Source organism: Urocitellus parryii, chromosome 5 (assembly GCF_045843805.1).
Source record: "Urocitellus parryii isolate mUroPar1 chromosome 5, mUroPar1.hap1, whole genome shotgun sequence".
NCBI classification, from domain to species: domain Eukaryota; kingdom Metazoa; phylum Chordata; class Mammalia; order Rodentia; family Sciuridae; genus Urocitellus; species Urocitellus parryii.
The window spans coordinates 10,266,416-10,279,874 of record NC_135535.1 but is presented as its reverse complement, the minus strand read 5'-3'; the positions used below and the strand labels follow the sequence as shown (position 1 = coordinate 10,279,874).

Genomic DNA, 13,459 nt, shown 5'->3' with positions numbered 1-13,459 from the left:
ACCCGTGTGTGAAATGAAGTCATTTTCTCCCCCCCCCCTTTTTATTTTTTTTTTTTTTATTTTTTAGTTTTCGGCAGACACAACATCTTTGTTTGTACGTGGTGCTGAGGATCAAACCCGGGCCACACGCATGCCAGGCGAGCGCGCTACCGCTTGAGCCACATCCCCAGCCCCTCTCTCTCTCTTTTTATACGGGGGATTGAACCCAGGAGTGTTTAACCACTGAGCCATATCCCCAGTCCTTTTTAATATTTTATTTTAGAGACAAGGCCTTGCTGAGTTGCTTAGGGCCTCACTAATCTGCTGAGGCTGGCTTTGAACTCTCCATCCTCCTGCCTCAGCCTCCTGAGTAGCTGGGTTCCAGGTGTGCGCCACCGCGCCCAGCTGAATTGAGATCTCCGTCCCCCTGTTCGTAACGTGCCGTGTTCACAGGCGTTTTCACATTCCGTATCTTACTTGAGCCTCACAAGAATCCCATGGGGTCTAAGTGGCCTGCATGATTTTCATGGCATGTTAATCATGAAATTTTTGAAACAGTGCTTAGTCCTGGGAAGAAGCTTCCAGCCACCTCCCTCTGCCAAGAACTATCCAAGAGGCCTCTAAAAATACTGCCTCTTATACCCTGGCTTTAGTAGTAATTCCCCACTTCATTGGTGTGGAAGTGGACCCTGAGTTAATTGACTCTCTCCAGGTCACACGGCTACAAAAATGCCAAGACTTGGCCCCACACCACTACTTTCTCCACAGTCCTCTGCAGGTTGGCACCTGCTGCTGGGCAGAACTGGGCCTGCCTTGGGTGAATGTTGGGCTCTTTTTGGGGTTTTAATGTGCCAAGGGAATGTAGCAAGAAGTGTGGCTGGAGTTGTGGCAGAGCGCTTGCCTAGCACACATGAAGCACTAGGTTTGATCCTCAGCACTGCGTAAAAATAAAATAAAGGTGTTGTGTCCACCTACCAAAAAAAAAAAAAAGTGGCCAGTTGGGCCCCAGCATAGTGGCACATGCCTATAATCCCAGCTTCTCTGGGGGACCGAAACATTAGGATCTTCAAGTTCAAGGCCAGCCTCAGAAACTTAGCAAGATTAAAAAAAATAAGGGTCAGGTATGGTGCATGCCTGTTAATCCCAGTGGTTTGGGAGGCTAAGGCAGGAGGATCACAAGTTCAGATTCAAAGCCAACCTCAACAACTTAGCAACATCCTGTCTCAACAAAAAGGGCTGGGGTATATGTAGCTCAGTGGCCCAGCACCCCTGGGTTCAATCCCCTATACCAAAAGTAGGGAAGGGGGGCAGTCATGAGTCAAAGGGGTGGGAAAGTGAACGGCCAGAGACCCAGTCGATCACACATGGCAGTAAGGATTGAGACTTTGACACTGAGTGACTTGGAAAGCTAGTCTTCACCGAAGAGAGGACTGAACTTGTCCAGGCTCCCAGAGGGAAAGGGTGGAGCTAGAACTTGAATCCAGGTCAGCCTGATTCTCAGACGGAGCTTCCTCTGGGAGACGCCCTGACCCCCAGAGGAAGAAAATGCTAGTCTTCTCCCTTCACGTGTAACAAATCCAACTTTTGTAAAACCCTCGGTAACTTTTGAATCTCTTCATCTGCTACCTGGTATATCCTCGTGATGCCAGTCAAACATTTTGACGCCTTCCAGAGCTCCCGAGCCCCCACATGTCCACCCCATTCCCTGGCAGGGGTGGGTGCCGTGCACTGACTTGGCAGAGAATGTCCTCTGCTGTGCCTCCCACCAGTCCTGATCCTGACAGGGTGTCTAATAGGAGCTCAGCTTCACCTGAGCAGCTCGCCTGGCTTAACTTGTTTTCATTCAACACCACAATTTCATGGATCACGTCAAGGTCTCCTGCTCCATCTTTAGAATCTTGTCAAAGTGTGCTGCCTGGTGGGACCTCTCTGCACTCCCCTTACCTTGCTGGAAGACAGGCCATTTCAGGGGCCCAAGGCCACACAGGCCCAGTGTGTGTGAGCGCCTGGCTCCGGGCCACCTCCCAGCCCAGCAGTGCTTGGGAGGGGGCAGGCACGACTGCACTCCGCCTGGCACCGCGGGAGGAATGTGGCGCTCAGCAGCTGCAGCCAGCTCACAGGATTCTGAGTCTGCCTTGCCTATCGCAGAGCAAGCAGGTCCAGAATCCTCCAAGCAAGGATTTTGTTATCAGGAAATGGGGAGCTCTGGGTGGTGTGTTTCCAGAAGCTTCAGTCATTAACAGGGCAGCCAGTGGAGTGTGACCAGGCTTGGCCTTGGTCAGACCTGGGCTTGAGTCCTGACTGCCCCACACGCTAGCCCTGTGTGGGTGGCCCGGAGGACTTGACTTCTCAGTGTCTTACCTTTCTTTCTTTCTTTTTTTTTCTCTCGTGCTGGGGATTGAACCCAGGGCCTTGTGCTTGTGAGGCAAGCACTCTACCCACTGAGCTATAGCCCCAGCCCCTCAATGCTTTATCTTTCTTATCTATTAAATGGGGATGGCACCTGCCTTGGGATCATTCTGTTGATTAAATGAGGTTCTTAGCACAGCACCTGGCATGTCATTAGGGAGTGAAGGCCATTATTAGTTGGCTGTGACCTTGGTAGAAAGGTCACGTGTGGAATAGCCCTGCAACTTCCTGGTGCAGCTGGGGCTTGTGGACCCCAGGACTTCACTGCCTGTTCCTCCATGGACCAAAGGGAGCCGCAGAGAACCTGCCTAGCTTGAGGGAGGCTCTGAGTTCTGTCTCCACACCAAAGGGAGGACCAGTGGAGAGGGAGTTCCAAGACCAGTTCACAGAGAGGCGGAGACACCTGTCTAGGGCAGCCCAGCCACAGAGGAGCTGGGTCTTGGGCACAGTAGCAGTGGCAGGCATAGAGGCGGAAGACAGGGCCTGGTTGTGGGGCTGCAGGTGAAGGACCAACCTGGTCCCTGGCCTTTGCAGCTCGGAGGTGGTGGGGAGAGTCCTCAGGGGGAGCAGTTCGGGAGCAGGTTTGGACCGAGAGGCACACAGGTGGGTGGAGACTTGGGTACACCGGAGTCGAGGAGCCTGTGGCACATTGAGTGGAGGTGCCCAGGGCGTGACTTCTGGGGAGAAGCAGTGAAGAGCTGGCACCTTGATACAGATCCTAGTGGAGCCTCCAGTGGTCTTGGCCCACCTTCTTTCCGCTGTCTGTCTGTCTATGTCTCCCCCTCCCTCCCTCCTGCCTTCCTCACACACTGGATGTGATTCCTGCCTGTCCTTGACCATCTCGACTGTGACATGTTGCCAGCTGTGGGCTTCAGCCTTGCTCTTCTAGAATCCTGGGTAACCTCTAGGATCTAAAAGCCAGGAGCCCTGTGAACCCCTGAGGTGAGAGAGGCAGCGCCTGGTAGCGGTGGCCTTGGCAGCAGAGAGACCTTGCTGCACGCATGGCTGAGAGCTTGAGGAACGAGTGAGTGGGGGCCAAATGGGACGTCTCGGTGGCTGCGCGGTGGTGGAGTTGCCTTAAATGCTTCTGGGATACAAAAGCATAGGATGGGGAAGCGTGGATAGACGGATGGACAGGACGGATGGATGCCCTCTGGCACAGCCTTCAATGCAGGAAAACCACGCTGTGCTGGCTGGCCTCCTGTGTGGGGGAAGGGCTTCAGGAAGAGGCTGAGAGGAAGGCAGGGGACAGCGTTTCCTGAGGTCTTCCGGAAGGAGGGGGGCATGGGAAGCAGCAACTCCTGGCTCCTGCAGCTCCCCATTCCTACCAAGCCTGCTGTGAAAACACTGGTTTTTCTTTATTTCTGCCCCCCCTCACCCTATCCTGCCACTTGATCAAAATCAAGGTGGGGGCGGCTGAGGTTGTGGCTCCTGGTAGAGCACTCGCCTAGCGCCTGTGAGGCCCGGGGTTCCATCCTCAGCACCACCTAAAAATGAAAACAGAATAAAGGTATTGCATCTCTCTACAACTAAAAATACTAAATAAAACCAAGGTTCCTCTCTGTGCTCACCCCACCCCCACATCTTCCCCAGGCAGGTGCTGAGAGGCCTGTGGTCATGGCTGGTGCCCTTCAGGGTGCAAGCCCTGCCCCTGCCCCTTAACCTGGAGATTCAGGCACACGGCTGAACCTCTCTGAGCTTCTGCTTCCTCATCAGGCAAGCGGAGCCAGTCATCCTCCCACCTGGGCCTTTCCAAGTCCCAGCTCCTGACCCTCTGGAGGCTGGCAGGGGTGTGGTGCTCACTCATGTCCACACAGGGCTGTGTCACCAGGGGGAGGCGTGCCCCAGCTAACCTCTGCTCTCCTGGCAGGAAGAAGCAGCTCCCAGAGCTCCAAGGTGTGCAAGTCTCACTTTATGTCTGACAGGAACTGCCTAGCCCACAGCACCACGTGGGTGGTCGTCACCTGGGAAGCTGTGTGACAGTCTTTCCGGTCACTCAGTCCTCTCTGAGAGGTGACTCAGCTGTGTTAGGAAGGCTTAGGAACCGCTTCCACTCCACCTGCCAAGGGGCCAGGTGGACGCTGATGGGGAGAAGGGAGGGCTCGAGTGGCCTGTAACCCCAGTCCCCCCTCAACCACAGCCAAAGCATAATCGGGGCTTGCCGCGTACATGGACCCCACACCAGGTCCTTTGGGCCCCTTTGCTCTCCTATAGAGCAACAGGAGCCCAACCCTCAGGGCCCAGAAGACCACGTTTTCACCAAACTTCAATCCTGCTGCCTTGCTGGGAAAACCCCAGCACTAATAATACGTACCATGTTTGGAAGGGAGATGGGATGTCCCCAGAAGACTGAGGCTGGAGGCTGGAGGCTGCCTGTCCAGGGTTGGCCTTCGCACGGTGGGGCAGTGCCCCAGTGCTGTGGAGCTGGTGCTTGTGGCAGGGAAACATCTTAGTGGTGAAGAAAGTTCTTTATGAGCTCAGAAAGAGCTAGGCTGAGTTGTCACTGCACCTGTGACAGCTATGTGTCTTCCTGCAGGCTATTTAGCCTCTCTGAGCCACACCTTCAGTTAGCAAATGGATGTAATGTGAGACTAGTTCAAAGAACTAGGAGGAATCAACAGGTAATTCACCGTGAGGAGAAGCAGCCCAGCTCAGCTCTGGAGGACGGCTGGTGCCGGGAGGGTTTAGCTGTGTGTCTGTGGGCATCTCACAGTCCAGTGGGTACAGATTCCTGCGCACCATATGTCCTGGACCATGTGAGCGGCACGCGCAGGCTTCGTGGTGGAAGGGTTCAGGGGAGAGGCCTTTCTGAAGCCCTGTACGCTGTGCCCAAGCCTCCATCATATCCCTGGTCTTGTCTTCCTGTGACGGTTGGTTGTGATTGTCACACACATCTCCCACACTGGCCACCAGTCCCTCCAGGACAGATGGTGAACTTCTCATGCACTCAGCACTGGCTGCATTTAATTCTGGGGGTGGGATTCTGGGAGAGCTCTCTGGGGAGCCTCGGGGGAGGAGGCCATGTCTGGCCAGGTCTTGAGCCTGCAATTTGGAAGAGCAGCAGTGGGGCAGGCGGAGGCTCAACAGCAGCTGCAGCCAGGTGGAGGGGTTCGGGCTCCTCTTCCAAGAGTCTCTGTGACCCTGAGAGAACACCTCCCCTGCCTGGCCTTAGGGTCTCCTCCCAGAACATGGAGGGGGCTTTGCTAGATTAGGGAATATGCCAGATCTGGGTCTTTGACCCCAACTTGAGACAGTTCCAGAGACAAAGCCCAGGCTTTGTCCGCAGGCTTGCTCCTTCCCAGTGACAGGCAGCACGTGGCCCTCTGTTCTCCAGGGCTTAGTTGGAGGATTTTTTTTTTCCTTTGAGAGGGAAGGGGCAAGCCCCAGTACCAGGAGGATTTTGTGGAATGTGTACATGTAGGGGCAGGATGGTCTGGGGAGAGAGGCTTCGGACAGCTGCCTGTCTTCAGACATAGCTGGGATTCCAGGGACCCAGGCCTCGTGCAGGTGGTGGCAGCCCAGGCTCAGGACCGCCTCTGGCTCAGTGAGGCAGATGCCACTCCTGCCCCTGAGCTGCCCACAGCTTCCACTGGTCCTCGCCCTGGCTGGAGAGGCCCTATAATGCTCCCATTGTCCACCACCCTGCCAGGCTGCCCTAGGGTACAGCTCAGAGCCTGGGCAGCACTCATTCCCAGGGAGCAGCCTGGTGGAGAAGCAGAGTGGTCAGACCCACAGAAGTCATGGCCCTTGGGAATCCTAAACCAAGAATCCTGGAATCCAACCCTCAAAGACACTTAGAAAAATGCAGCCCTGGATTAGAAGCCACAGGTGCCGCGGCTCCAGTCTGTCCAGCCCTGACATGTGGCCTGCGCACGTAGGCCTACCCTCATCTATTTCTCATCATAAAAGTCATACTTGGTCCTCCCTGAGGTCCCCGGATTTCTCTCTATCCAGTGATCTGCCTGGGGCCCTGATATGGACTAGGTAATTTTTTTTTTCTTGTTTAGAACTGGTTTTAAATCAGACACATCTTTGTTTCTTTTTGGTACCAGGGATTGAACCCAGGGGCACTTAACCATTGAGCCACATTCCCACCCCTTTTTATTTTTTACTTAGGGACAGGGTCTCACTAAGATGCTTAGGGCCTAAATTGCTGAGGCTGGCTTTGAACTTGTGATCCTCTTGTCTCAGCCTCCCGAGCCCTAGGGATTACAGGCAGGCACTACCATGCCTGGCTTAAAATGCTTTTTTAAAATGAACAAGTGCTTACTACTATAACCAGAGCAGAAGTTTAAAAATTAACTAGTGGTAAATACACTACGATTCTTCCTAACATGAGGTCCCTAGAGTGGGCAATTTGGAGAGGCAGAAAGTAGGATGGTGGCCGTGGGGACTGGGAGAGGACCCGGGAGTTACTGTTTAGTGGGTTACTGACTAGCTGGGGAAGAAAAGAAAGTTCTGGAGAGGGCTGGTGGTGTCTGCTACACGATGATATGAACGCGCTTGCCCACCCACTGCTCATCACCATGGAACTATGTGCATTGGTGTGGAGAAAATGGCAAATTCTATGTCATATATATTTTCCCACAATAAAAAGATAGTAAAAAAATAAAGAAGTTATATTAGCTAATTATGCTAAGTGAAAAAGCCAGACACAAAGACTGCTTTGTGGATGTCAGAGTCCGTTTATATGAACTGCTCAGGACAGGCAGATTCGCAGATCACTGGGTGTCAGAGGCAGGGAGGATGTGGAGAGCAGGGGAATTGGGAGGGAGTACTCCTAGGAACATAGTTTGCAGGGTGACGAGAATGCTCTAAGATTTAATAGTGGTAATGGTTGCACAAGTCTATAAATACAGAAAAACAACTGAACTGTCTGCTTTCAAATCATGAATGTTGGAGTAGCAAGAGCAACCATTATAGGAGCCGGAGCTGCCTATTAAGCTCAATCAAGACGACAACCTCCCAAAAGCATGGAGGCTTTGTGGCAGAGCCTATGGGGGAAAGCCAGTGGGGGGCCTGGCTGGGATTGTGAAGTCCTGGGCAAGAAGCTGGAGGAAAGGGGCTTCGACACGGCATATGTTGTCCTCGGGCAGTTTCTGGTGCTAAAGAAAGATGAAGACCTCTTCTGAGAATGGCTGAAGGATAATGTGGTGCCAATGCCAAGCAGTCCCAGGACTGCTTTGGTGCCTTCAAGAATGGTGTGACGCCTTCTTGTGATGTTCTCTGGGGAGCCCTCAATCCCTAGCCCCATTATCAAGTCTCCAGAGTTTGCAGCTGAGTGGGGGCTCCTGGTCCTCTACAAAGGAAAAGATTGCTGTTGTCAGGGCTGGGGATGTGGCTCAAGCGGTAGCGCGCTCGCCTGGCATGCGTGCGCCCCGGGTTCGATCCTCAGCACCACATACCAACAGAGATGTTGTGTCCGCCGAAAAAAAACTAAAATAAATAAATAATATCTCTCTCTCTCTCCCCCTCTCTCTTTAAAAAAAAAAAAAAAATTGCTGTTGCCTACTCCAGGGGCTTTGGGAGTTCTCTCCCCTCACCATTTCAATTTTTTTTTGGAATTTTTGCTCTTGCCTGCAACTCCCTTTCTCTTTCCCCTGCCAGTTCCGTGGAAACCATTAACCAGCTTTTCTGATTGGATTCCTGGCCCCTGCCCTTACCCCCACCTTCACCTCTGGTCTGTTTGATGCCATTTGGCACCTCTTTTGGCATAACAGTCACTGTCCTTGTAAAGTATTTTAGATCAATAAAGACAGTGGCCTTCAAAAAAATAAAAATAAAAAAATAAAAAAATAAAATGTCAAAAAAGAATTGTAATGCATTCCGCTGTCATATATAAATGAAATTATGAAAAGAAAAAAATATGGGCTAGGGATGTGGCTCAAGTGGTAGCGCGCTTGCCTGGCATGCGTGCGGCCCGGGTTCGATCCTCAGCACCACATACAAACAGAGATGTTGCGTCTGCCGAGAACTAAAAAAAATAAATAAATATTAAAAAATTCTCTCTCTCTCTCTCACTCTCTCTTTAAAGAAAAAAAAAGAAAATCATGAATGTTACACCATGCGAGTTGTATCTCAATACAGCTGTTATTTTCATTTTTATTTATTTGGTATTGGGACGGAACTCAGGGGAGCTCCACCACTGAGCTACATCCCCACTCCTTTTTATTTTGAAACAGGCTCTTGCTAAGTTGCCCATGCTGGTCTCCAATTTGAGATCCTTCTTCCTCAGCCTCCCGAGTTACTGGGATTGTAGGCATGCACCGCTGTACCCGCCTGGCTCTAGTTGTTATTTTATTTTATTTTATTTTATTTTATTTTTTAATATTTATTTTTTAGTTCTCGGCGGACACAACATCTTTGTTGGTATGTGGTGCTGAGGATCGAACCCGGGCCGCACGCATGCCAGGTGAGCGCGCTACCGCTTGAGCCACATCCCGAGCCCCACTAGTTGTTATTTTAAAAAGTCAGGGCTGGGGTTGTAGTTCATTGTAGAGCACTTACCTAGCACGCGTGAGGCACTGGGTTCCATCTTCAGCATCACATTAAAAAAAAAAAGTATAAATAAATAAAGTTCTACCTGTTGTTACAAATTAAAACCATAGTTGCTTGTAAAAATAGCCCTCAATCTCACTCTTAGAATTAATCACTGACAGAATGTGGACATGAATCATTTTTTCCTGATGTTTAAAATTCTCTCTATGTGCATAATATAATATATATAATATATATTTATGTACCTAAATGTATATATTATTTATGTAGGCTAGCCTGAATGATTTAGCAAGACAGTCAAACAAAACAAAAAACTGGGATCCTATCATACCTATCACATCACAGCTTGCTTTTTTCCCTCTTTTTTTGAGTATGTATTTCCATGACATTATTTTAAAGCCATGGAGTCTGGCTGAGCAACCAGGCTGGTCTTGTGCCCCTGGGCCCAAGTGATCCTCCTGCTTCAGGGACTCTAGGTGCTCCCCAACCTTCCCAGCCCTTCCCATGACATTCTTTTTCTGCTTTTTGACTAGGTATTGAACCCAGGGGCACTCAACCACTGAGCCACATCCAAGCCCTATTTTGTAGTTTATTTAGAGACAGGGTCTCACTGAGTTGCTGATTGTCTCGCTGTTGCTGAGGCTGCTTTGAACTTGTGATCCTCCTGCCTCAGCCTTTAGAGCTGCTAGGATTATAGGCGTGCGCCACCATGCCAGGCCAATGACATTTTTTTTTAACAGCTGTGTATTTTTTTTTTTTTTTTTTTTTTTTTTATCCATCTAACTGTGCTGAAACGTAACTACCCAGTCCCTTACTAAAGAACATTCACATATGCTCAGAAGGCTGAGGCAGGAAGATCGCAAGTTCCAGGCCAGCCTAGGTAACTTAGCAAACCCTGTCAAAATTTGAAAAGGGCTAGGATGTAGCTCAGGGTAGAGTGCTTGCCTGGGTTTGAACCTCAGCACCTCCATACTCAGGCCTCTTCCCAGTGCTTTGTTGTCGGTGGGTAATAAACCATCTGTCTCGAGCTGGGGACGGAACCCAGGGCCTCACACATGCTAGGCCAGCGCTCCACCACTGAGCCGTTCGCCCTGCCCAACCATAAATGTCTCAGCATGTAAGTCGCAGGGCCCTGGATGGCACTTCTAGACACAGTGCTGGAAACAGGTGGGCCAGCGCATCACCGGGGGGCAGGTCTTCACCTTCTATAGATATTGACGTTGGACCTCGGGCAGGCGACCTCCAGTAAGTCAGAGGCAAAGAGTAGATGGTGGAAGAAAGGTCAGGTGGGCATCTGCTGTCACCCCCAGAAACACATATCTTTGTCCCCAAACCCTCCCCTCCCGCTTCATGGTGCTTCTTTCCTCTCTTTCCCCCTGGTCCTGGGGGTCAAACCCAGGGCTCTGAGTACACTATGCTGGGCGAGCGCGCTACCACTAAGCCGTATGCCAACTTACTTCCTCTCCCTTTTATTTCTCTGAAACTTACCTTTGGATCCGAGTGTGAAAATAAATGTGAGCCGCAGTCCTGATCACGTGCACTCGTCATTCTTAGAGTTGAGGAAATGTCAGCTTTCTCCACCCACAATCGGTGCTTTCTTTGTTCCTTTCTTTTTGGTACCAGGGATTAAACCCACTGAGCCACATCCCCAGCTCTTTTCAGTTTTTATTTAGAGACAGGATCATTGCTAAATTGCTTAGCCTGGCTTTGAACTTGCCATCCTCCTGCCTCAGCCTCCTGAGCCCCTGGGATTACAGGCGTGCACCCCCACACCTGACTAATGGGTTCTTTTTCCTCTTGCCTTCACTTCCTCTTTCTCAACTCTCTTGCAGAGTGTGTTGGCTGGAAGAAGGGTAAGCGGAAGAAAAGTACAGCCCGCACCTCCCACCCAGACCAGCAGACTCCTCTTGGCTTCCTGCTCCTGGGCTTCCTTTCCCCTTGCCCTTACCTGGCCAGACGCAGAGGCAGCTCCCTCACCTGACTAGTCTGCACTTCCTTGCCAGGACCCTGCTCCCCAAGTGCGACATCTGAACTGGGAAGAGGCAAACCTCTCACCGCTTTTGTGTGTGTGTGTGTGTGTGTGTGTGTGTGTGTGTGTGTTTGTGTGTGTGTGTGTGTGTGGTATTGGGGACAGAACCCAAGGTCTCACACATGCTAAGCAAGTGCTCTTCCACTGAGCTCAACGCCCAGCCCCACTTACTGACAGTTAAAAACAAAACAGAAAAGCACTGAATTAAGGATCCAAGTCCCTCAATCCTAATCCTGAAATTATAGCCTGACTTCAGGCAAGTGGCTGGACTTGCCTGCCTGTGGCTTCTGGCCTTCCCTGTGAATACGGACCCGCCTTCCACCTACCTGAATCCTGGATTCAGTCTGCCCTGCATGTTCATGTCCATTATCTCACCTGTTTATTCACAACCCTGGGAGGCAGACAGAGCAAAGATTATCATCCCCATTTTACAGGGTATGAAATTGAGGTTCACAGGGGTGAGTTATTTGGCCTGCAGTCACCCAGCTGTGGTCACACAGCTGTGGTGATAGAGGTCCTTCCTTCAGAGTCTGGTGAGCTGACTCAGACCAATTTTATAAAGCCCACAGGGTTAATGGGGCCCAGAGGGCTGTGCTGTATAAGCTGTTATTATGGAAATGGGAGGCATCCAAGTCAGATCAGGAGCCCCTTAGGACAGGGGTACAATCCCTTCTGGGAATTTTCTTTCTTGGGAGGTGCTGGGGAGGGAACTCAGGGCTTTGTGCATGCAAAAGATGTGCTCTGCCACTGATCTACATCCCCAGCCCCTCCTGGGTTGCAATGAGTGTACTAGTTGGAAGACCAAGGTCTAATATCAGATTCCTGAGTCTAAGTTCATGATTTACTTATTTTAGTTGTAGAGGGACACAATACCTTTATTTTTATGTGGTACTAAGGATTGAACCCAATGCCTCGCACGTGCTAGGTGAGCGCTCTACTGCTGAGCCACAACGCCAGCCTCCTACGTTCATGATTTAATGGACGGACGTATCTGGAACTTTGATTTCCTGGGAGCTGCTTTCCACAGGGGACAGGACTGGTGGAAGGAAGCTCAGGGCTGGTGAGGAGCCAAGAGGGCTGGCTGGGCATTTACATCCCGGCAGCCCTTTACTTAGTGGCCTGAGAATCCACCTTCTAGGCCAAGATAGTGGCCTTCCAGCTTTGGACAAGCCCAGGGGTGTGAGGCTGTTCAGGCTAGCAAGCTGGGGTCCCCCGGCTCTGGGTCCTGGATCTGTGGACTTTGAGGTGAAGGAATTCCCCAAGTTTCTCTTTCCCTGACAATTGGCCCAAAAAGGCTCAGATGACAAGTTGGGTACAAAAGGTTTCAATTTATCTCATCACATGCTTACCAGGTACCAGGTACCAATAATTAGAATGTAGGGGGATCAGGCATGTTACATTTCCATCCTCTAATTCACCTTTTAAAGCAGAAATGGTCCCCATTTTCAAGAAATACGGGAGTTGAGATTCAGGCAGGCCCAAGATCACGTGTTAGAGGAAGGGGGAAAACCAGGATCTGAGCCTGGGGTTAATATGACTCCCAAACCCAGATGACTAAGACCTGTTCCTTCTCTTGGAAGGTGGTGACAGACCCTTCCAACTAGCCATGGCACTGGTCAGAGTGACATCACTGCCTGCAGCTGATCATCTGCCTGCCTGTGGTCATCAGAGGCTTGGGGGAGGGGTCCTCTGAGTTTTGAAGGGACCAGCAGATGGATAGTGGGCTGGGGAGCTTCCAAAGCCAGATGTGAATGGCCTGCCTGGGCCTGCTTCCCATAGGTCCCTCCAGGGCAGCCGGTTCACTGCCACTCTAATCAGGGCCAAGAGACCCCAGAGGGGTGTGGGAGTCCCCTGAGCTGGCACAGGGCTCGTGAGGGGAACCGTGCAGGAGCAGCTGTAGGGCTCAGTCCTCTCACTGCACGGACACCTGGGTAGAAAGTGGCGATCGATGGGGTTTCCCCGAGGCCAGAATGGCTGGCTGGTGGCCAGGGGCGCTCTACAGTGGTGGGATGGGATGGGGAAAGGTGGTGGCCCTCTGGGAGTGGGTGGGCTTTGGGGTCTGCCGGGAAGCTGCCTCAATAAAGTTGCAGGCGGGGTCGGGTGGGTGGGGTCTTTGAGAAGTCCGCGGACCGTCGGGAGCGGGGAGGGAGGCGTCCCCGGTACCGGGAGGCGGGCTGGGGAGCGGCGGGGCGGCGGCGGGTCGCCCCGGGGCTCGGGGAGCGGGAGCGGGGCTGGCGGGCCGGGGCGATGGGGCGAGGCCGGGCCGAGGAGGGGGCCGCGGCGGGGGCGGGGCGGCGGCGCGGGCGGGGACGCAGGCGACGGGCGCCGCGGCCGGCCCACAATGAGGGCAGCGGGCCGCGGTGAGTAAGCCGCGGCCGGCCGGGCCGGGCCACGCGGGCGGCGGCTCTCGGGCAGGTCGGGGCAGGCCGGCGGGCGGGGCGGCGGGGAGCCGAGCCCGGGCCGCGCCGCAGCCAGGAGGACGCCGAGGCCGCCCGCCCGCCCGCCCGTCGCGCCCGAGCCGCAGCCGGAGCCCGAGCCGCAGCC

The 13,459-nt window shown here is 52.5% G+C and overlaps 1 pseudogene; it reads left to right on the top strand.

The window, feature by feature from the left end:
- Window positions 1-7,222: 7,222 nt before the first annotated feature.
- Window positions 7,223-7,672, top strand: LOC113198663 (barrier-to-autointegration factor pseudogene; annotated as a pseudogene).
- The last annotated feature ends 5,787 nt before the right edge of the window (window positions 7,673-13,459 follow it).